Source organism: Mytilus galloprovincialis, chromosome 13, assembly GCF_965363235.1.
Source record: "Mytilus galloprovincialis chromosome 13, xbMytGall1.hap1.1, whole genome shotgun sequence".
Lineage (NCBI taxonomy): Eukaryota > Metazoa > Mollusca > Bivalvia > Mytilida > Mytilidae > Mytilus > Mytilus galloprovincialis.
Genome location: NC_134850.1, coordinates 12,211,606 through 12,238,055, shown reverse-complemented (window position 1 = coordinate 12,238,055; position 26,450 = coordinate 12,211,606). Strand labels below are relative to the sequence as shown.

At 31.0% G+C, this 26,450-nt stretch overlaps 1 protein-coding gene across 2 annotated transcripts in view; it reads left to right on the top strand.

Annotated features, from left to right (window-relative positions):
- LOC143056354 (G-protein coupled receptor dmsr-1-like) overlaps positions 1-26,450 on the top strand; it is a 95,802-nt gene that overhangs the window by 35,569 nt on the left and 33,783 nt on the right. The window contains exon 1 of one of the 2 annotated variants that reach the window (XM_076229442.1): positions 13,363-13,419. The exons of the other annotated variant lie outside the window; for it this stretch is intronic. The gene's annotated coding sequence lies outside the window, so the exon portion shown is untranslated. Of the gene's footprint in view, positions 1-13,362; positions 13,420-26,450 lie in introns of those variants that run through there. 2 annotated transcript variants of the gene reach the window in all.

Below are 26,450 nucleotides of genomic sequence, written 5' to 3'. Positions count from 1 at the left end.
GAAATCTTCTTTTAATCCTTATCAAGGTGCTTAAAAAAAATGTCCTAATTTCGGTTTATTGATAAACGATAACATTTTCATTTCTAGCATTATGTACTACAGTGCATGTTTTTTCAATTGAGGGTTTGTAGCTGTACTGTGTAGTTAACAACATTAAATGCTTTATTGAGATTACAGATTTCTAGTTATGCAATGATATAGCTGTCCTAAGAGTTATGTTTGCTACGTCCACATGTCACCTTTATAGTAATGGCTGTTATTGTATATCCCTGTTGTGTGCTTTGATCTACGAAATAAAAAAAGCGTGTCAAAGGTTTCAAACCCTAAAAAGCTTTTTTCGTGAATACGTCTGTTGTCATGTGCTGACGGAAATCAAATCTTTGGTTTCAATTCAATTATGTGTTATTGTTCTCAAAACGAAATATCTTCCTGTATTCCTCATATTCCTTCTGGCTGACTATTTAGTCGGAATATGGATGCCTAAACGCATATTCAACTGATTGAAAATTGCAAAATCTTTATTTTTGACATCATTCAAATCTTCTCTCGACTTTCAATCTGGATATGATTTTTTTATTATTCAATTCACCGCAAATATTTTTTATTCGTATATGAATATACTATTTTGAGCGTATATAAATGAAGTACTGCTTCTCTGACGTTTTTATTTCAATTAATATCAAGTTTAATTAAAACTAGCAGCTATTTATCTATACCTTAAGCGTTCATAAAATCTGATAGATAAATCTGATTGGCATATCTGATGATTTTATTATTATAAATCTCATAAGTTTGAAAATTAATAAAATAGAATAAACATAGTAAATTCAACACTTAATATTTTACTGGCTCTCTGTGTATATTTTAAGAGACAACGACTACCCCCTATAGACTTGGATATAAATCTCTGGTTTAGCAAATCACTCTGAGCTATATAATATAGCACAATGTTTATAATTGTAGAACTTAATTCCATAATGACCAATCTTTTAATGTGTTTAATCATTCTCAAAATCTTCATACCGTTGCATTAGTATTTATCAAATTCTAAATGTCACCAAAAAATGTGTTCAGATTCCATAGATAATTAATTTAACCTTACTCCTGATAACTATAGCATGAGATATGGTTTTGTTTTAAAAACGTCAGTGAAGTTTAATCTTGATTTATATAAATCAATATACATAAAAGGAAAAAGCCAAAATATGACCAAAATGTAAAGATATTTTGTTGATATGATAACACTTAATAAATGTCAAATAGATGTTAGTTTTTTCAACCAAAATATGTTTTCTTCAAGGATTTTTTTTTAGACAAGGCGAACTAACATTCATCACGTAAAATATTTAACATGATGCAATGCACTTTGGGTTTGAAATGTTTTAAAACATTCGCATTCCAAAATATAACTTATTGACACAGGTTGTGTGCATTAATCAAAATCAATCAACGACCACATGCAGATAGAGGGGTAAAAGGGTGTATTTTTGAAAATGCTAAACAATATCGCAATTGAAATAAAAATAAAAGAAAATTGAAAATGCAATAATGATTTGTAAAAAATACAATTTTAGAAATATTGCAATTATCATGCAACCTTGTAACAAATTGGACTTTGAAACTAATGAAGCTTTTTTTTTAAACACCTGTTGTCAGAAATATACAGAGATGATTAATCTTACGAGTGAAATTCTGTTGAAAATATATGCCACCAATCTCTATATTTACGAATGTTATTTTTAGAAAGCCAAATCGGTGGTCATATTATGATATAAGCAAAGATATAACTTTCAAAATGTTTAACACTCATTCATTAATTTACAGTTTTGACTTTCAATTGAAGTTGTATTTGTTTGTATGTTCTAAAACTTTCCGCAGCACCTGTTTTTTTTTTGTTGGGTTAGTGTTTCTTTATAATGTGTTTTCTATGTTGTGTTTTTGTTAACGTGATTAATCATTTTTGTATGGTATTACCAGTTTATAATCGACCTATGAGTATGAATATCCATTTCGTAATTTTCGCTTCTCTTTTTCTCACCGGCTTAATTTTGTTTCGAATTTTGTAACATTCTTCGGGGCGGGAAAGGTGATGAAAGATATAAAAGAAAGACGTGTTGTGGCTCAAACTCGTATCATGTACTGGTGCTGTTTTATTGGATTTTATTCATAATTTTCTTCCTTGCACCTATTTAGTAAACGATTGAATATTGGCATTCATTAAAGTAAGTGCGAAATCTATTTTAACATAACCAGACAATTCAACACTTGTTGTTACTGATGTTTTTTTCAATATCTACATTCAGTATAAGATCATTCGCAAAAATAATTTCTCGGTATTGAAGGCAGACAGACCGAATGTCAACAACAACTTACGCAAGTAGCTTCAAAGTTTATTTATAAAATATATAAATAAGAATAAATTTGTTCAATTTATTCTATTAATCTAGTACATCTTCAATGTAAAGGTACAATGTAATACCTTAAAGGGGCACTAGCTGTCAAATTCATGGTCGCCGATTTGACTCAAATTCTCATGTTTGGTTTATAACAATGTTAAAAAATTATCCAAACTATAAAAAGTCTAAAATAAACAGTTTAAAGAGCATGGGGTAGATAATATATAGGTTCGTTTCGTGTGTATTTTAGTCCACATGCCATCTAATTATCTATCGATTTAACCTAAGATGACCATATAAGCGATGTAAACATAAATAAAGATATGAATAGATTAAACCAACACTTACAATTGGATTTTTATAGGTCTGTTTGATTTAATTTTATAGATTAAAATTAGATGTTTCTCATTGTTTTTAACCGTATAAGAATGATTTGATGTGCATCAAATTAGTAATCAAATGATTTACCGTAGTTTCACTTTCATTGTTGACATTCTTTTTCTTTAAATAACTAGTACACGTACAATGCATTCGTTGTCAATCTCTAGCTAGGGGTTAAATTGAAGTTCACATGAATACGGATTTAAAGAGGTCGACTCATTCACTTGCAAGTGAATTACTAATTATCAATGTTTCTAAGCGTAATTTGACAAAATTGAACCTTTTTGGCTGCAAAAAGCGAATTGTTATATCACTATTTCACTTTCATTATTGATTGAAAGGAAAAAAAAATCAAACTTTAGATTTTTTATATATTTCGTAGCTAGTGCCCCTTTAAGGGACTCTAAAAAATGTTTTGAAATTAGTAAATATGACACTATGTACATATTTTGATTATTTTCCGTATTAAAAATATTCACGTGTTAGGATGAAGCTTCTTAAATACAGTTGTAGAAAATATATACAATTCGCCCTCAAACATTTACAGACGGACAAATACCTTGATTTATATTTTACTGCAACTGTACTAGCAAAGAGTTTTAATATTTTTGTACAAATAGTATTCTCCTGTGTATATGTTAAAATCAAAACAAAGAGCTATTGTTTCATGAGGAGGTAATGATTTAATAAACCAATAATGTATATATATCACGTTTAGGCAGACAAATGGGAAGCCGATAATCAACATTATGAGCATTAGACACCTTTGTTCAAGCTTTATTGAATATACTGTTCTTGTTTGTCTTCATGACCCAAATTGATTTCGCGTAGTTTGCTGTCGATAGACATAGAATACAGACCGACAGACTGTTCAATTATGGACATCACATTTTACGCAAAATCATCTGCTTATCAAATCTGATTTCTTTCAGCTTAAAATCAATGAAGGTTGAAATGAATGAGTGTTAATTAAACATAGGTAAATAAGAATAATAAGTAAAAGGGAAAGCGACTCGACTTCATAGGGTAGCTGAGATCATCCTGGTTTTTGCTTGAATTTGAGTTTACAATGGGTTTGTTTTTCTTTCTATGTTGAGTTTTGTTAACAGCTGGTGGTTTTTTTTATGTATTTTCGATTTCCTTTTTTTCTACATAGCATTGTCATTTTTTTTAACTTATGACTTAAAAAACTTTCTTGGTAACTTTTGCCTATCTTCTAATATTCATCAATTAGTAATCACACACTATCCCCTTATAGAATGGTGTTCCATAGGACGGCCTCGGCTCGCTTAGTATCAAAATTATCTAATAAAATGCATACACTCGTTGGGCACACTAACAGTCGCATCATATGCGTTTAATTTGTAACCGATTGTAGGGTTTGAAACTTTTCTGTGCTTTATACCTAACATATCGTATATTATATCGCATACATTGCAATACCGTTAAGAACTACAAACTGTACTTGCCTAATCGGTTAAAGATTTTTCCTGCTTTTAAATATTGAATTAGATTTGTTCTTTTCAACTATTTCGATACCAGCGCCGCTAAAATCAAATATAGGATGCGCATCTAGAGGTTGATGCCACTGCTGATGGACGTTTTGTCCCCGAAGGTATCACCAGCCCAGTAATCAACACTTCTGTGTTGACATGAATATAAAAAACGTGGTCATTTTTATAAATTTCCTATATACAAAACTTTGAATTTTTCGAAAAACTAAGGATTTTCTTATACCAGGCATAAATTACCTTAGCCGTATTTGGCACAACTTTTTGGAAATTTGGATCCTCAATGCTCTTCAACTTTGTACTTGTTTGGCTTTATAACCATTTTGATATGAGCGTCACTGATGAGTCTTATGTAGACGAAACGCGTGTCTGACGTACTAGATTATAATCCTGGTTCCTTTGATAACTATTCCAATTATCAAACTGGTAAATGAGACACATAGTATGGAATTGTGTCCAAAATATCCCGCTTATAGTACGTAGTTGTTTTGCTCAAACATCGGTAGCATTTTGCTGTTTTGATAATTACCATTTTTTTTGTATATGAGTATTTTGATTTCAAAGATTTATAATTAAACAAGTCGAAAGTATGATGTTAAACAAAAGTGGTTAATTATCACGTCAAGTTTTGAACACTTGATATATTAAACTTACTGCTGACTAAACAAAGTTTTAGTATATATTTGATCACATGGTCTAGTTATTGTATACAAAGGAATTTTATTGTGTGAAATCATTAAAGAAATTATTCAATTGATAATAACTATTATTAGAAATTACATTGTGCAATTATTGTATGTTATATTTAAGACATCGACAGACATGACAGGGTGGCAAATGTGAAGTATAGTTTACTTTGGCTTGATATCTTAAAATCAAAGAGGTGTTGGTGAATCTCTGTATAATACTTATCTCTAGAGCTTGATAAGTACATCGCACTTAATGCAGTATCAAGTGATGTAATCATATAAGCTTATTGAAAATTAAGTCCAATATTTATAGATAAATAATTGAGTGTATTGTCCTGATTGTTATTGTGACCTAGAAACGATTATTGTAAGGAAAATGAAAAAAAGAAATAAGTACATAAAATACAGATATTCCATGAAAGAAACTTGTTTATTCCATATTGTACATATGCATCCTGATCAAAATAGAACATAATAGATCGAATCAACATTGTAAGTCGAAGAATAAAATTTGAAAACAGCAAAGAAAAAAGTCAAAAGTCTGCAATTCAATGGTTGCCTTGTTTGCTGTAAATGACGGTTTTTTTTTTCGTTTCTTGTTTTGTATATAAATCAGGTGTTTGTTTTTCTCTTTGATGGGTTGTTGAAGGCTGAACAGTGTCATTTAGTGTAGATCTTATATGTCATTTGATCTGTTGGAGATTTGTCTCATTAATTATGCTGACTAGTATATATGTATCTTTTATCATGTACTTCTCAATTGTATAATAATTGTGTCAGTAGGAAACAGACTCTAAATGATTTGAGAACCCAATAGTCTTTTGTTATTTTAATTTTATTTTAATGTCAAACAATTGAACACGTCTTTCACCTCAATAGTGTTATTATTATTTGTGTTCAAAGTATATACAATATATCTTAAAGTAATAACAATAACCATCCCTCTTGATATTTACATATACATTGCGTTTGTTACAGATCATCTAATGTTTGAATTTTTGAGGGAATTTGTTTTCGTTCTGTGAGAACATTGTCCTTTCGGTTTATACTTACTAACTGTTATCGAACAAGCTGGTTTTATTCCTCTCTATTGTAAAATAACAAGACATGATATGTGACAGTATCGGAATTTTTTTTTGTATTACAGAAGCTTTTGAGATTGGTCACTTGTTTTCTTTAAAATGTTTTGAACTGAAAAGATTATTGTTATTTGAACATCGCTTTTGAATAACAACCCAAACAATGAATAAGTAACTTTTTGTAATTATTTAAAACTTATTCACTGCATTATTTCAGAATTGTACAGTCTACTGCCTTCGGTAAACATTTTAGCATTATGATGAGTTGTCTAGGACACGTGGTCTAGGAAAACAAAACTAAATTGACTACCAGCAAACTGTCAATTCCAATGCAATTATTTTGTAACAATTGTTCTGATTGGATGACAGCAAGCGTAAAATTCTCTATCTCCAGGTAAACTAAATTTGCGACAGTAAAACTACCGATGGACGTCCTTAAAGCTTTAAATACAATACAGTTATCTCTTAATTGTACTAAATTTGCCAAAGGAAATACCTGAAATATAACTTTAAACGATGCGTCATGATTAAGTTAAGCAATGAAAATATATTAGAATGACTGTTTAAAGCAAAAGTTGATTTACTAGTGTTTGCAATAAAACATCTCGACCAATTTGAATAAAGAAAAAAACAACAATCCTTCCAAGTGCTAGTATTGTCTCGCATATCAACTTAAGCGATATAAAACATAAACTAACAATAACAATAATGTCAAAAATGAATTTTACTTGGATTTGCGGTTGTGGGATTTATGAGTAAAATTTTACAGCGAAGTCTATATTGAGAAAAACATGATATGAGACAAATAACACAGTGAACAATGGAAAAATATCTAAGTTATGACATGCACTAAAACATTTATATACAAATGAACATAAGAAGATGTGGTATGACTGCCAACGAGACAACTCCCCGATAAAGACCAAATGACAAAAGAAATTGACATTTTTAGGTAACCGAACGGACTACCACTAACTGTACATTGATACTATCGATTTATTTTGATATGGCACGTGTTCCAGAATTAAGACTTAAGGTTCAAATTTCAAGAAGCTGTAGTGATAATGTCACAGCTATTGATTACCTAAATTAAATCTCAGTTTTATCATTCTCTAAGGCGACAATTTTGCCATGTCATTTTAAGACTAATACGGTTATTATATCTATTATTATGTAGTTGCAATGATTATTAGAAGTGCATTCAGCTGTCAATCAACACCAGTATTTAACTATAACGGCTTGTATTTGTTGCTCTGGTCTATCTTTGAACCTAAATTGATTAAAGCAATTTGTAGTTGAACTTTAACAATGTAATACATATTGGGATTTGTAGTATGATACACATAACAAAAACTAAAAGGAATGTAGATATTAAAAAACGCATAAAAAATATATAGAGCGTCAAGGTCAATTCAAAAATGAGAAATCTATAGCGTCATCAATCAACAGAACAATTGCAAAGCAATTGCCATATTTATAAATTTGTACAAACTTATTCCATATGGCAAAATGAAAAAATACAAAATATCGACATAAACATTCACGTAATATAGAGACATTATTTTAAGTGCAGATAGTTTAGCGGTCTTTGAACTATCATTTTTTTCCTCCACCACGGCTGACCAAGACCGAATCTACATGACTCAATGGCGACGTTTGGAAAGATGTATATTACTGTTTTGTGAATTCGATCTTCTAAATCTAGATTAACGGTGCTAACGGTCAAGGGCTGTTTAACTTTTTGCAACTTTCATTAAGTAAGGAAAACATATTTCAAATCTTCTTTTCTAAATTTTCTTCTTCAATTCTGAAGAGCTCTGAATTTATGTTTCTTAGAAGGTCGCTCTGACAACATATCGGCTGCTTACCTTTTGTATGTAGTTCTCTAAATCTGTGTATCTAGTTTCTAAACACTAGTGTCATAAATATATGATATAGTTCGGCATTCAAAATAACTGTATACGATTCATCTTTGAATAGCCTACAACAACACGACTTAACGGTACATCTCCATCTAATTTCTCCATTTTTCTATACAAATGCCTACTGCGTTTGTGTTCTGCAACATCGATGACAGGTTTTCCTCTATCAGACTATATTTGTATTGAACGGTATATTAGACATGTTAACACGTGAACAACTTTTCTATTATCAAACACGTTTTATTTGTGAGTTTTTTTTTTTAAATTTGATGAGTGTTTAGTATAATCTTAAGTGGATAGATTTATCATAGTACATATACACAGCTACTTTTGCATAGGTACTATTTCTGTACTAAAAATCTATTAAATCTATTAAATCATTACAATATTGTTAGCGGTCAAAAATGATTTTCAAACATGGAATATTGCCCAACAAATATGATATACCGAAATCTATGGTATTACAACTTGATGCAGTAAGATCTTTTTAACGTAACCATGAAACATCGTTAAGGTTCCCCTACTTCGTAGTGTTGCAGTCCATCCATGCTAAACTTTTCTTTTTTCTTTGATTTAATTGTTCAATAGATAGATATAAGGTATACAGTTTAGTGTTTGCTTCTTTTTCAACGTTTTGTTGGTTCCGTATATTTGCGAATTTTGTTTTGACTTTTTAAATGATATTATGGTATTATCTTTAAAGTTATTTAATCCAGAACTTCATATTCCAAACATTTCGATTTTATGTCTTTTGTTTAACTATATTTATTCAAAATACAATTTATAAGAAATGGGTTCTCATTAAAAAAAAATTGTTTTATTAATCCATTTCTATTTCTTTTTAGATTACTATTTAATCTGTCGTAATGTACATCTGATAAGAATGTTATGATCAACTTTATTTCAATGTTTACGTGATATCATTCAGCCATTCCAGGTTCCGCTAATTTACCAGTCATTACAAAACTTATCGCATAGAAGGCAGACATATTTCCGATTTCTGTAAATTATTTCAACTCAATTTCTTCGCAATATGTTCTTCCGATTTGGATTTTAACTATTTTTAATATATAGTAAGCCTTAAAACGACGTTTGATTAGGCAGTTAATTTCAAATACACGGCTTTCTTTTCAAGTTGTAACCATTAGTCATGTCAACCTTGACAATTCTAAGAGAAATTATAAACTTATCTTTAGACCAAGAGGAAAACGACAAAAATATATTCAAATTGACATTACTGGGAAACAAGAAAATTGATCACAAATTTATCTACAGAACGATATAAAACATTGTAGTGTTAATGTATGGATCTCATCGTCGTTTTATAATTTGCCTATCAAGACAAACCTTTCAGGAGTCGACACCAGTATTTGTTTTGTGTGCTACTAAGTCGTTAGATTTCTTGTTTTGTCTCTTTTTATTTCTTCGTCTTTTTTTGCAGTCATGAATGACGTTGATAAATTGTCATCGAACTGTGAGTTTGAATATCCTTTTGGTATTTTCCGCCACTTTTCTTTTGTCCTGTTTGTAATGAATGTAAAGCAGGAGACGCTCACTATGTCAGTTTTCCCATAATTCATCTTGTTTTCAAAATAGAATTTTGCTATTTTGCATAAGTAACGATTTTCTCAATTTGACGTCCTCGGTCCTACTTTTCAAGTGCATGCAATTCCCTCAGATTTTGTTTTGTGTTACCTTGATTTGATTTCGTAATCCTTTGAAGAGATTTGTAAATAGTTAAATAAATGTTGCCTTCATTTATCATAATAGTGCATGAAACAAATTATTCTAAAACACGCGTTTCTCGTGTAAAATATGTATATTTATGAATTATGAAAAAGACAGATATAAGGGTTTTAATATTCAAAATATGAATAAAATTAAAACATATTATAATTGTAACTTATTAAAATGATTAAACATCAATATATGATTTGACGGCAAACCTAATAAATCGAAACCATAAGAGTTCCACATTGTTGTTATCTAATATACAGTACCAGTATATATTATCTAAATATAATTTAAAGGAGTGTGTTCTATTCCCGATTGTGACATTTGACTGAATGTAGAGTCGTATTGCAGATGATGTCTGCATCATAAGAGATGCTTACTTTGTCGAAAACCCAGCCCTGTTCATTTTGCTCAGTTCCCTCAGTTGTTTTTCCAACTAAATTTTGTCTCTTTAAAATCGATAAGAGAGAGACTTGAGATAAACTATTGTTTATCAACGTTGAGTATCAACAATACACGCAACTACTCTTAGTTGTACGACGAATCTCTAGTCAACAATACACGCATCTACTCTTAGTTGTACGACGAATCTCTAGTCAACAATACACGCAACTACTCTTAGTTGTACGACGAATCTCTAGTCAACAATACACGCAACTATTCTTAGTTGTACGACGAATCTCTAGTCAACAATACACGCATCTACTCTTAGTTGTACGACGAATCTCTAGTCAACAATACACGCATCTACTCTTAGTTGTACGACGAATCTCTAGTCAACAATACACGCAACTACTCTTAGTTGTACGACGAATCTCTATTCAACAATACACGCAACTATTCTTAGTTGTACGACGAATCTCTAGTCAACAATACACGCAACTACTCTTAGTTGTACTACGAATCTCTAGTCAACAATACACGCAACTACTCTTAGTCGTACGACGAATCTCTAGTCAACAATACATGCAACTACTCTTAGTTGTACAACGAATCTCTAGTCAACAATACACGCATCTACTCTTAGTTGTACGACGAATCTCTAGTCGCCTTAATTCATAAGCGTCAGATAAAAACTGTATCAAATAGTTCGTTAATGCCACTTTCAACACTATTGGATATTTAGGTTAGTTTCTATTGGCGGGAGAAGCCGAAGTGTCTGACGAGGACCACAAACTTTCAGATCATCCATTAGAACATGATAATATTATATATTATCACATGCTTTATTCAGACAAATAATTCTATTGTTTAATATGACACAGAGGTGTTGTGATAGTATAGTATTGACGGAATACTACATTTAATTAACCTTGTAAGATTTAATCTTCTAACCAAATAAATAAGAGATTTATGGCTACATAAAACATCTGTTTCAAGTGGAATAGTTGGTGATAATATAGGTTTATATACTAGACACATCTGGAAGGTGTTTTCTCGTTATTTTATTCAGATATGATTGTCAATGTAGAATGATGATCAATGATAGTGTTTGGTTATTTAATAGATGGTCTTTCGTCGATATAACTATATGTTATGGAAACTCATGATAAATTCAGTGTATCTATTTCATTTAATGACATATTTGTGTAAGTAACTATAATACGTTTACAGATTTAGACGAGTATCACTAATATCAAGTACAATTCAATATGTTTCTTTTGTCTTTATTGTCAGGTTCGTGTCGGTTTTATTTTAATTTCCATTTTTATATCAAAACATCCAACATTGATAAAAGATTACGTGCGCTCATATTTTGATTGACATTTAATTATTTTTTCCTTCCATGTAGTTGAAAAGCAAACATATAACATTTCAACACTAAAATGATTATCTTATGTTATTTCTTTTATGAATTGAACAAATGTTGAAGGCAGTGGTGGATAAAGCGTCACGTCAATGAGATATCTACCCATTAAAGGAAGATTGGTATTTTGTTATGTTGCTGTTCACAAGGGTTACATAACCTCATCTAAATATTATACAATAAATCGAAATCTGATGAATAAAACTTAGAAATATGTAAAATCAAATATGAAACAAAGTTTCTTCAGTGCGATTGAAATAGAAACTTAAATTTAATATTAAAGAAATTGTTCTGGGATTACGTTTTAATCGTATAGATGATTAAATGTGAACCTTATTTTTTTTTCATTTAAGAAGTATACACATAAACGAGACCATTTTAATAGAACGTGCAGTTATTGAATTTGATAAAATACGCTGTTAGTGGAAAAGGATATATGTGTTAATGAAACCTTGATTGTGCAAGTGTTTTACTTTGCTTTCAATTAACATTCTTTAGTATATCATAAGTTTATAAACAGTCCGATGCGAGTTAAATGTGGTGTCAAAACAACATTTTGATGTTTTTTATAACTAAGAATTCTTCTTTCTTAATGTGCAGTGGGTCCCAAGTCTGGAACTTCAGACCTCTGTTTATCTTGTATGTTTTTTTTCTATTTGGTTCTTTTGCATTTTTCGGAGTTTACTTTGACGTCTATTTTTACTGAACTAGTACACATTTTTGTTTACATGCTAGCTGAAGTCAGCCTCCGGTGGCAGAATTTTCTAGCTGTGTTGAAAACCCATTGGTGGCATTTAGCTGTTTTCTGCTCTTTGGTCGGGTTGTTTTTTCTCTACACAATCTCCGTTTTCAATTTCAATGTTATTGTTACTAAGTGGGCTTAAACTGATTTGCCTTTACCTTTTATCTAAATCATGAACGCTTATAATGGCATTGGAGAGCGCAGTGGTCAACATGATAGTGTTCTCCTTTTATGCCTACATCCCCATCCATGTAACGGAAATCCCAGTCAAAATGTCACAATAAGTGTTTTCAATGTAAGCATAATACTGCAAATGAAGTACGTTTAATGTGAAACTCTTCGCTCTTATATATCAATTGAAATCATAAAATGACATACAACGGAACAGAAGATATAACTTTCTGGGAAATATAATTATAGAAAGAGTGCTGAAGGTATATTCACGAAAGCCAAAAGTAGCATTAATCTTTCATGTGTTTTTTCCCTTCTCCTCAGTATTACACATGTATATTTACAGCATAAATATTTGTATTAGCTCTCTGAGTTTCTTGTGTTTCGGGAACATTTCTAAATTGCATTGCTTTGAAAAACATTTTGCAAAAATAGATAAAAACCTGTCAATTTTGAAAAGTATATTTAATCACAGTGATTTGACATTACAACTTTTCGGTTATCAATAAAATTCATATAATTTAAAATGATTAAAAAACTTATCTTATTCTCGGCAAATTTGGGATCACAAAATATTTATCCATCAACATAGTTCATATTTCATGTACAAATGTGTACTACTTATCAACTTATCTTATTAAATAATAACTTCCGATTCTTAGTTCGTCTCGTTTGAAGAATATCTTCATTGATCCCACTTATTTTGCCAATTGCTCGCCTAGACAGTTCTATCATATTGTATAGTTGCGTCTTTATTTTTCTAATAAATAAGAAAATTACCAGTTATTTTATCATTTATTTACTTAGACATATGAATAACTAAAGGTTATTAATAGACGAAGCAATCAAAGCCTTTCACGAAAATCACGTGATTGTTTAGAATTGGAAACTACTTATTTAGTTACAAGTTATTGATTCAAGACTTCTGATGTTTAGTTCTTTTATGATTACAGGTATTAAAAGTTTCATCGTTGCAAAGCTCTTACGGTAAGAATTTTTATCTTTATGAAAAAAATAATGTGCTAATTATTGTAATAAATGAAGTGTAAATAATTTAATTTCAAAATTGTTAAAAGCTAACTAAACTCAACAATATCGGAGTATGTGTTGAGTATAGACCTAGGAAAAATAAGAAAAGGTATGATTCTAGTAAAATTAATGAGTTAGAATAGTTCACATTATAATACTGTTTTTTCTATTCCAGTAAAAACACAATTCTCTAAAATTCAACAGCATTTTGATTTGTGTTCTTTAAAAAGTGTTTACAAAAATACTTCGTCATTAGCATTTTACAAATAGTCTTTAGCTTAGCTTTTAAAAATTTTTAAAAATATAAATGTGCCCAACGAAATGTGTAACTGCACATAGCATAGCCTCTTTTGTTTCAAATAGAACAAACAGTAATGAAAAGCTACACTCTCACAACTTCACTTGCTTACCCTTCCAGAACACAAGAGATCACCACCAGGTGTTGGTGGGGTTCCATCGCTTAGTCTGTGGTTTTCTATTTTTTTTAATGTACTGTTTTCTTTCCCTTTATTATTATTTTTTTGTTTTTAGTTATTAGTTAGAATGTCTCTTTGGTATCCTTCTCTTTTTTTGGATTCACGTGTTAATCACCTGAATTTTCACATTCTATAGATTTTTATTTAAACGGTTCAGTTAATAACCTTCGCGGTCAATTCATATAGGTGCGTGTTAATTTATAAATCTATCTGCTACATTCCTGAGAAAAAGGGGGCTTTGACTATGTATTTGTTTAGGGTTTTCTATCATTGACACGTGACGTCTTTTAATTTCCAATATTTTGTAAGTTTTAAGAAAAATTGATTTCACAAGGACAAACATGATATTTAATATTTCATGTAAATGTTGTTCACACATTGTTGTCAATATAATGGAATTTCATGCGAATGTTATACAAAAATAAAGGCAACAGTAGTGAGAGATTAAGCTTATTTTCTACATAAGAAAATGTCTGTTAGGAATATGACAGTTGTTGTCTATATGTTTGATGTGTTTGAGTTTTTGATTTTGCCAAATTTATAAGGGACTTTCAGTTTTGGATTTTCCTCGGAGTTCAGTACTTTTGTGATTTTACTTTTTCCAACTAGTTTTAATGCCTTAAATTGAACGATAAATAGGTTGTTGATTCTGTGCTTTTATCTCATAATGACAAAAAATAAAAAATAAAAATGCAATATGATAATTGAATAAAAAGGAAAACACAAAACACTAAATTAGTAAGGGCAGTAGATTAATAAAACTACTTTCTCTTAATAATTAGCCTTTTTTATGTTTATTGAACATTTGTTTAGTAAAACTATTGGATTTATATAAACCTGTGTCACACATGTAAAACAAAATATTATAAAAATATACTTCAGTAATCATGGTAATTGCTAGCAACCGGCCGTTTGTTTTATGAATTGTTTTCTATTTGTCATGTCATAGTCCTTTTTAGCTGTACGAACGTTAAGTCTTTTGGTCATTGTTGAATGCCACCCGTTTACCTATAGTTACCTACACTCACATCATTTATTTAATGTTTTGTATCTCTATAAAAGTCTATCAAAATATTGATATGTCACCATAGTGTATTGACATTTGATTTCAAATTGTCTACTTGCCTAGAGTTTTTTGGGGAAATATCAAATGTTTATTTTGATAGTGTGTCAAAATTTTCAATTTATACGAATAGTTGAAGATACAATGTGTAAAAAGTTTATGTAAGAATTTTGGGAACAGTAATTTGCCTTTGCATCAGGTCACCTACAAACTCTTTAGAGAATTGTTTCAATGTTTTTGTACAATAGGCATTAGATTTAACGTGCGTATTCTGACCGGTTGTTGCTCCAAAGACAAAAAGTATATAGCCTGTAATTTCTTCATATCTAGGTATTTGATTCCCTATTCCTAAGGGAATGTCATGTTATTATCCTATCTTTGAAAATTTATGAATTATTTTGTCATAACAATGATGGATACAAATTAAGACAAAAAACAAAAAAAATGTATGTGTTCAAGTCAGTCGGATTTTATACAAGGGCACACATTGTTGGGTGTTTTCATTGTCAATAAAATTGAAGATAAGTATAAATGTAAATTAATATTGAGAAGAACAGCATTCGAAATACCTTTACATAATTTTAGAAACTAGATAACTTTGAAGAAAAAATACGTTACTTTCGCGTAATTAAGTTAACGATAATATAAATGGTTTTGGAAAATTATAAGTTTTGAGTTCCGCTTATAAATCAAATATAAAAGATAGAATATGGGTCCGCCAAACAAACAAACAAAATAACAATCTTTGCAATAAAATCATTATAATATACTTTTTTTAGTCTACATCATGTCATTTATATTGCAATGTTTAAATTTTGAAATACTGTGAATGTCAACAAGTGTTTTAAATAATCATAATCTGAAAACAATTGAGTATAGTTACTCTAGTCCAGTGGTTGTAATAAGCTATCATTTGTCAAACTTTCGTGTAATAATGTTAACTTGATAAAATGCAACAATAGTTTATTGATGTTCACGTCTAGTAAATCCATTAGGAAGATACAAAACTAGATAGTTAAACACAACCCGTGCGGGAATTTGTATAAACTTTAATATATGTTACCATATCGCAGACACGGTAAAAAGTATTAACTTAAAAACGAACTCACCCGTTATTTAAAACAGAAAGGTGGGTCAATAAATCCTGACCAAGCCATACGTTCGACTATATCAATAAGAAAAACAAATTGTTAAAAAGCATATTCTTCACTTGGTGTAGACATTTTTTGATAAATATCCTGGGTTATACCTGGTTAGCGTTTCCGGCTATGTATTCATTAATCGCTTTGTTCTAAAAATGTAAAACTCGCACACGAAACATTCTTAAAGCTGTAGGTCTACAACAGCAAAACATATGTTGCTTGTGAGTTGAATCAAACACACATCGTATCGGTTATATATTTTGGAATTTTGGGTTCTCAATGCTCTTCAACTTTGTACCTGTTTGGCTTTATAACTTTTTTGATCTGAGCGTCACTGATGAGTCTTATGTGGACAAAACGCGCGTCTGGCGTATTAAATTATAATCCAGGTACCGTTGATAACTTTTTATATATATAATTGGTGACGGTGAACGTAAAAAATAGTGTCGTGTCAATATCAGTCGTTTTCTTTTAGGACTTTCATCGAAAACCATATAATGGCCACTGTTTTTGTGTTTTTCGTTCCAAAATTGATAGTAGTATCTTTGTTATCATAACATATCTCTTTCATATTTTGCTGTCACTGTAGATTATTTAGAATTGAGACTAAAACTTGAAGATGTAAGTCATAATGGATCCCTTAACGCTATGTATATTCATACTATTTATAATTGGAGTTGATACAAAATACGGTATAAATAATGCTTCTCGCTGATCAAAATTGGTGTTAGTCAAACTGATATATGCCCAATAATTTTTCTCAATAAAGTGTTAGGGTCAAGCTTTTTGAAATTTTTATGCTTTTGTCAAAAGGTCGAGGTAAATATTTTGTCAAAATTTTATGAAAATAAAACGGGCTAAATTAATTTTAGTAAAGTTGTTGGGTACCATCTTTACAAGGTTTTACAACTATTTTAAGCAAAAGCAAGTAATATCGAAAGTTAAAATGAAAATCAAATGAGGAAATGGTGTATTCCAGAGAATAGTCTATTTGTAAATTCCGCAAATGACCATGTAATTAGAAATACGTGTATACGAGTTGTTTTCTTGAGAAGGGACAAACATATTCATTGAGAATGATTTTTTTTCATTTTATTGTAAGCAGAAAGAGCAAATTTATCTGTGCGCAACATGCACAACACATTTTTACTTTTGCTAAGCTACAATAAAACACTTTTGATAACAATAGTTCTTTTGCATTAAAAATTAGTCTTAACGCCTACACAGCACAGTCAACTCATCATGTATACGCTACTATAGTAGACTTTAGTCTATTCGGTTTAGAACAATTCTACAACAGATTTTTTTTCGTATTACCAACTTTTGACTCACGATTGTATAATTTTTCGACAGATTACCTCATATGATGCTAGACATCCTGGTACTCGGAGCAAATGACGTCTTTACACTAAATCCATTGGTTGTTGGATGTGTACGGATTGATAATTAAGTCTTAGTTAGTTACTTTGAACTAGCTGTCAGTTAAGTGCGAGTACTATCAGATCTGTACCTAGTGTCTTTTTGTTGTTGGGATGTACATTGTCAAGTACCCAGCCACGTCCACTTGTATTTTTGCCCGTCTGATGAGTTAAGCCTTGTTCAACTGATTTATATAGTTCGTTCTTATGTAGTACTGTTATACCACTGTCCCAGTTTATAGAGAAGGTTGGGATCCCCCGCTAACATGTTCAACCCCGCCACATTATGTATGTATGTGCATGTCCCAAGTCAGGAGCCTGTAATTCAGTGGTTGTCGTTTGTTTATGAGTTACATATTTGTTTTTCGTTCATTTTTATTATATAAATAAGGCCGTTAGTTTTTTCGTTTGAATTGTTTTTAATTGTCATTTCGGGGCCTTTTATAGCCGACTATGCGGTATGGGATTTGATCGTTGATGAAGGCCGTACGGTGACCTATAGTTGTTAATGTATGTGTCATTTGGTCTCTAGTGGAGAGTTGTCTCATTGGCAATCATACCACATCTTCATTTGTATATATAATCTGTGCAATTTGATGAGAAAATTTACTGTTTTCAAACTATTTTGTCAAATTGGTGTTGAAAGTGTATATTAAAAGAATTAAATTGGTAAATGCAAGCTTACTACCAAACGATTAAACTTACATTGTGTGTGCAAAGAAACAGCTAACTACATGTGTAGCAAAATAATGCTCAAGAGTAGTCTTTAAATAAGTTTGGTTAAACAAAAAATTGTAAAATTTAAATGAAACTGGAGGTATTTGAGGCAATCATATTTATTCCTATGTCATCTTGATTAAAATGCTTCAGAGCAAATACGAATTATAGGATATAATAAAACCGTTTACAAATGAGGAATTTCATAATATCCCATGAGCAAACGTAAAATATGCAATGAAAATAGATAATTTACAAAACAATTTCGGTAAAAGTGCAGCTACTGTTAATCGGCTGATGGTAATTGCCTCATTTATTTAACACTTGATCTACAGTCATGTAAATTTCAATTTTTAGTTCGCATCACAAATATCGGAAATTGAAATTCAGTAATGTATTACAAATCCGTAAATCAATTTCCGCGAGAATTAAGAAGACACATATTTAAGACAATTTTAAGACATTTTTAGATTGGTAAAATCATTTAATACTTTTATTAACTTTTCGGTGCCTTCGTACCATTTGACTAAAATAGATTGTTGATTGTGATCGAATAACCTATATAAGAATTAACTTTGACATCTGTGTTTTGAGGTGACGCCATAATTTGTACATTAGGCCACACCAATGTTATTTCTTGTTCTACGGATTTTTGTTCTCCAAAATTTGGGGCGAGCGAGCGATTTGAAAATTTTAATAAAAAAATATTTAATTTGCAATTTTTTGAGGCGAAGCTTGAAAAGTAAAGGCGAGCGATTATAATATTTTTTTGTAAACATAAAATAGTAGGTTTTGACAATATTAAAGCTTGATTTATCACTTGTACTTTGACATTTCTTTAATTTCTGAAGTATTTTTTCCCTGTTCACCAAGAAATAATTAAATCTGGTCTATGTATGTGTGACTGACAATGAGACAATTCTCCATCCAAGTCATAATCAGTTTGGGGACAACCCCTTAATGTTATCAATATCCCTTTTACATGTTTTATGAGGGATCAATATAAGTTATAATATATTTGTTTGTACAAAAGGGCTCATATTTTCTCAAAGAACTATATATCTATCTGGCATTAAATGGTCAAAACATGTCCAAGAATTTTGTAATATTCCTGGACTTTAACCATGTTAACACATTTACTTTAACAGTTTAATATTATTCAAAATAAGTGGACCCCTCTTTTAGAAAAAGTTGTTTAAAATATGTTGTAACTCTCCTCTTTTTGAGTACAAATTCTAAGTTGTCATAGGTTTTGTATAGGAGAACTATACAAATCCTTGGTATTTCTATTTTCTTTTCTACATCAGTAAAATGACCCCTTGTCTGAAGGAGGGTTGTTCTCAACCTACTAATAACAAACACATGTCAAAGTACGGCCTTTTACACAGGGCTTTGGTACAGACCAAACAGCAGGCTATAAAGGACCCCAAAATTATTAGCGTACACAATTCGAACAGGAAAACCAACGATCTAATTTATATATATCATGTATATCCAAACGGGAAAATACCAATGAACAACATCAACAAACGATAACTGCTGAACGACAGGCCCCTCAATCAATCAGGACAGGTGCATAAACATGCAGCGGCTATGGATAGTTTTGTGTCGCCAGCATACAATATAATTGCAGTTCAAGGCAAATCCTTCAGAAGTTCTTTATACTTTATTCTAACAACGTACATTTCTTTATAGGGAATATAAGTATTAGGGGAAAAGTAACCAATTTTTTGTTCTTAAATTTGTTATAAATTTATTACGGAGCACTCCCGCTTTGGATAAATAGGTTTCATGCTGAAACAAATATTCTCACAGATATTTACGAAGTGTGGTGGGGTGCTTTTATGTTTAAAATCGTTATATATAGGTTAGACTGTGATTTAAAAACAAATGTTGATATCTTTTTATAATATTTACAAAAAAAACAAAAAAACGGTGCGGGAAATGGACCTGATAACATTTCCGGATGCGGGAAGCGGGAACATAAAAAAAATAACCTGTTTTGAAAAAAATAGGTGCGGGCGGGTCCGTCGAACAAGGAATCAAATTGGTGTGGCCTTACTACCAATAAATCAAGGAATCATTATAACGATTATGACGGTTAATCACGAACTTTTGTAGTAAACGTCATATTGCAATGGCGTGTATAGCCATAGGAATCCGCACATTATTTACCACGTGACTAGAAAAAAGGGTAAAACATTTTTTTTTAAATTTTCTATATATAGAAAATTCGGATTTCTTTATCCGAGTCAAAAATATTTTTTTTTACATTGGGGAAAGAAAACGCCGTCATCATTGTGTTCAGTGCTTAAGAAAACTGGGCCACGCACCTAGACTATATGAAAAAGTTTGTTTCGCTTATCCGGAAAATTGACGTTAATTTAGTTTCGGATTGGAGATAGTATATTTGTGGATTCATTCTCTCTCTCTCTCTCTCTCTCTCTCTCTCTCTCTCTCTCTCTCTCTCTCTCTCTCTCTCTCTCTCTCTCTCTCTCTCTCTCTCTCTCTCTCTCTCTCTCTCTCATTACTATAAAACAGATTATGCTTTGAACATAACACTTTACATGCAGCATTCATATGATATATTTATATACTAAGTAGTACAAAGTCAAAGATTTTATTGATAAAAAATCCAAAATCTGTACATGTAAGTACGGATGCATCGTTTGTGTAATAGAGTTAATTAAAATTAAGCTATATCAGATAGCGATATCGGTTACGGTTGCAAAGGTTTTATAACACCCTTATTTATCTCTATTAATATTACTTCATGTCACTTGTATTTTGGAGACATCTGCTTGGCTAACATTTTAACGTCTTTATTATAAATAAATTCGCATTTCGAGTATTTCCGATTTTGAACTATGATAATTGAACCAGCAAGCTGCTGTAAAGACAGGTATTCAGATAATGGTTTCCTTTATTTCTTCTTTTACAATTCAAGTCCTGTCTTATCCTTCTTCTTTCCAGCCCGAACGATAATGAAGACCTTGCGGCTTTGAGGGGACATCATAGTGGTCCCAGGTTAATTCATTTCGATAACTAAAAAAAGAAACCAGTCCCACTAGGACACGATCGCACTACGATCTGTGAAAAAAATCAATATTTTTACGATCGAAGTGCGATCATGCAGATTGCAGTCAGGTCGTAGTACGGTCGGGGTGAGGTCTTCGTGATCGTAATGAGCGTGACCAACTTTGAAATTGTTCAAAACAATCGTGGTGCAGTCGTGTCGAAATCAGGTCGTAGTAGAAGCGTAGTGAGCGCGCAATAAGGTCGTGGTAAGATCGCAAAGGTCTCTGTTCCATCGTAGCGTGATAATCGTTGTGAGGTCGCAGAATAAGCGTGATGAGAACGTGCTATAAACGTAGCGGGATCGTTGTAGAAGCATGATGAGGACGTAGTAACAAAGTGATTGAAACGAAAATTTACTTTTTCATGCCCCTCATATTGCGAGCTGACCACGACCTAAATTTATTTTATATCGTGTTTAGCGTGGAGCGATCATGGTATAGTGGGCTTTAGAGAACATGCTAAAATGAAAGATTAATACAATATATATACATGTATGTATTTTATAGGTAAATATTATGTTCATATGTTCTCGTTATGAAACTGAAAAATGCATGGCGACTAGTATATGTCAATTTTATATTTCCGACAAATATACATAAATTCTATAGCTACATAGGCTATATAACCTGTCATCTTAATTAAAGGTTTTAATATGATTTGTATATTTGATTTGAAATGGTTTATGTGTGCAACTAATTTATTTATCATTATATCAGCTCTACATGATCATGTCATAGAGATGCTTTTTAGTTAAGTACAGCCGGCGAGCAATTAATCATGTGCACTCTTGTTCAAAACGACAATATTGCTTGTAACGCTGTTTTTTGTGTTTATCTTGAAACAATGATACGAAATAGTTTCTCCTCTGGAAGGCCACGGCAAAAGCTCAAAAGAACCAATACATAATGGAACTTGATACGACTGTCATGCTAGTTAGAGGTTTAATTAGCTAGCTATAAAACCAGTTTCAATCAACCAATATCTACATACGAAAATGATTGTACCAAGTTAGGAATATAACAGTTTTAATCCATTCGTTTGATGTGTTTGAGCTTATGATTTTGTCATTTCTTTTTGAATTTTCTCGGTGTTCAGTATTTTTGTGATTTTGCTTATTATATATTAAATATGACTTTGAAGACTCGAAATCGGTACAACTTAGTCGAAAATTGTACAATATATCTCGTTCTCTAAACGAGTTTTAAAAACGCTGTTTCATTTCCGAATAGAAACATCAACTACACTGTTTCCTTCATCCTTGACAAGTTAAAAAGAAGACCAGATAGAGTTTGGTGTGTAATAATTACATAACGTAGACATTTCCTACGATTCCGATTGGCCGAAGCATTCCAAAAGTTAGATTTCATGTCATGCTTAAAATGTAACATCACAAACGGAGGGCTTAATTTAGCTCCTAGTTCACGGATCTAACATAAACATAAAATTGTATGAATTGAATGCTTTTCTATAAATTAATATGGTATAGTGTTATAAAACCGTTAAATGTGCGCACATATTTAGTATAGAGCGCGTTTGCACTTCATAAAAAATGCAATTCTGTCAACAAATTCCAGTAAGATTACAAAAATAAGCACTAAATTATTAAAGACATCTCCGTGACTGCGCGTGCAAAATATCAACAACACGTAAAGATGTATGGAAATTAAAAAAAACAATTATAACTCGGTATTTCTTGTTTCTACTTTCAAAATGTTATTTTCCGGGGTTTTTGTTTTTGTTTTTTTGTTTTAGTTAAACGCTTCTATACTCGTGAATGAAAAGTTAATATATTTTAATATGAAGGTATTTTGAAATATACTGTATATACTACCATTCGTTAGCTGGTGGTAAGGGTTGATTGTGTTCACATGTGGTTTTTGCGTTTTACTAATAACTTTTGAATTTGACTTCAAAAATTGAACTCTGAACAAGTCGAAAGAGAAGCTAATGAACTTGATATTTTCAATATGCTATGCTTGTGATAATTTAAATGAACCAAGCCATGCTGATTAAAACAACATTTGCTTTGAAAAATCTACAATTCGCAAATATTTACTTAAGCCATTTAACATTCGATTATATAGAGTTGAAAGTACCGAATAAACTACAATACTATTTATTAGTATTGAAAATATGCAAACTTGAAATGTAATTATGTTTGAACGTATTTTTTTCTTCTGAGAATCGTAGAGGAAACATGATAAAGATCTAATTAATATATTCTATACATTTAATTGAATTGTAGTTTTGATATTTGATTTGTATTTTCTTCTGTGTAATGTTCTGTCTTGTAGATTACTTCTTGATAATTACAAAAATGTTAACGAAAATGGTTGTCAAATAAAATGTTGCTGTTTTTTCCTCCAAATTTTGCTATTCAAATTAACGGTCCCTTGTGGCATTTGACATTATTGAAATTTTCAGCTTTCTGTCATAAAAACCATTTAGAATTACAGTAAAAAGATTTGTTATTTCGGCATAATTAGTTACAACATTAAAAAGAAACAGCAGAGCTTATAAATTCTAATAATGGAACGTAATCCGGTTCGACACGCAAGTTACCGAAGTTAATTTTTCTTTTGTGAGAATTTCTCATTTAACACCTATGAAGTGTGTCATTTGCAAATGGCTATTGATCATAATTTTGCTTTAAGTTGACAATGTAAATCTGAAACGCAATGGTTGTCTATGAATTTATAACATAATGTCAGGATATTTTAACTCCATACTTTATATATGAGATAGCTGGTCTTCTTTATTGTTCTCTGTGGTTTGATAAATGGACATGTGACTCTGTTCGGATAAGGATAACAATTAACTCAATACGGTAAGTCTATAGATAATAATTGGGTTACTAGACTAATTTCATATAACCGAATTTTGACTCTGATGACATTTCGACAGGTTACCTACTTTTTGGTTTGACATTTTGGTACTAGGTCAAATAAGATCAACTAATGGTCAAGTAAGATCAATCAATGATTAAGTAAGATCAACGAATGGTCAAGTAAGATCAACTAATGGTCAAATAAGATCAACTAATGGTCAAGTAAGATCAACGATTGGTCAAGTAAGTTCAACTAATGCTTAAGTAAGATCAACTAATGGTCAAATAAGATCAACCAATGTTCAAGTAAGATGAACTAATGGTCAAGTAAGATCAACTAATGGTCAAATTAGATCAACTAATGGTCAATTAAGATCAACGAATGGTCAAGTTAGATCAACTAATGGTCATGTAAGATCAATTAATGATTAAGTAAGATCAACGAATGGTCAAGTAAGATCAACTTATGGTCAAGTAAGATCAACTAATGGTCAAGTAAGATCAACTAATGGTCAAGTAAGATCAACTAATGGTCAAGTAAGATCAACTAATGGTCAAGTAAGATCAATTAATGATTAAGTAAGATCAATCAATGATTAAGTAAGATCAACGAATGGTCAAGTAAGATCAACTAATGGTCAAGTAAGATCAACGAATGGTCAAGTAAGATCAACTAATGGTCAAGTAAGATCAACAAATGGTCAAATAAGATCAACTAATGGTCAAATTAGATCAACTAATGGTCAAGTAAGATGAACTAATGGTCAAGTAAGATCAATCAATGATTAAGTAAGATCAACTAATGGTCAAGTAAGGTCAATCAATGATTAAGTAAGATAAACGAATGGTCAAGTAAGATCAACTAATGGTCAAGTAAGATCAACTAATGGTCAAGTTAGATCAACTAATGGTCAAGTAAGTTCAACTAATGGTCAAGTTAGACCAACTAATGGTCAAGTAAGATCAACTAATGGTCAAGTAAGATCAACTAATGGTCAAGTAAGATCAACTAATGGTCAAGTTAGACCAACTAATGGTCAAGTTAGATCAACCAATGGTCAAGTAAGATCAACTAATGGTCAAGTAAGATCAACTAATGGTCAAGTAAGATCAATTAATGGTCAAGTAAGATCAACTAATGGTCAAATTAGATCAACTAATGGTCAAATTAGATCAACTAATGGTCAAGTAAGATCAACTAATGGTCAAGTAAGATCAACTAATGGTCAAGTAAGATCAACCAATGGTCAAGTAAGATCAACTAATGGTCAAGTTAGATCAACTTATGGTCAAGTAAGATCAACTAATGGTCAAGTAAGATCAACCAATGGTCAAGTAAGATCAACTAATGGTCAAGTAAGATCAACTAATGGTCAAGTAAGATCAATTAATGGTCAAGTAAGATCAACTAATGGTCAAATTAGATCAACTAATGGTCAAATTAGATCAACTTATGGTCAAGTAAGATCAACTAATGGTCAAGTAAAATCAACTAATGGTCAAGTAAGATCAACTAATGGTCAAGTAAGATCAACTAATGGTCAAGTAAAACATATTAGGAAAACAATGTGCAAGTTTGGGGATGATTGTGGTATTCAAAATTTATTAACTCGGATTATTTTTTCGAAAGGTTAGCTACTTTTTTGTTGGACATTCTGGTATACGGTCAAGTTAGAGCCTCTAATAGAACAAATAGTGCAATGTTGGGGAAGAGTATATGTCTTAAGTTTTCTTTACACGCTAAACTCATCGGAAACAGCTCAAATTTTTCAACGTGCGATTGTAAGCTTGTCTTTACTTCTTTTAGTTGCTCTTACTTGACCGAGTACAAGGAGGTCCTACCACACAGAAGGTAACCTGTAGAAAAATTATGGACATCGGAGACAAAATTCGGTAATATGAAAATATTCCATTAATCGTCTATAAATATACCATAACAACTTAAATGGCATGTAGAGTTGAAGTTTACGTGTTTAATAATGTATATGTGATATTTCAACTTCTAAATCGCTCGATTTTGAAAAGTCGTTAATAAATTTATTAACAGAAGTTAGGTTATTACATGGACCTTTTTTTTAATTTTCCCTGGGAACAGTGTATATTTTCCTGATTTTCCATTACTTCCATGTTGTAACTACAAGTATTTAATCAAAGGGACACTAGCTACGAGATATACAAAAAATCAAAAGTATGATTTGTTTTTGTTCAATCAAAAATGAAAGTGAAATAATGAAATAATAATTTGCTTTTATTAGCTAAAATGGGTAA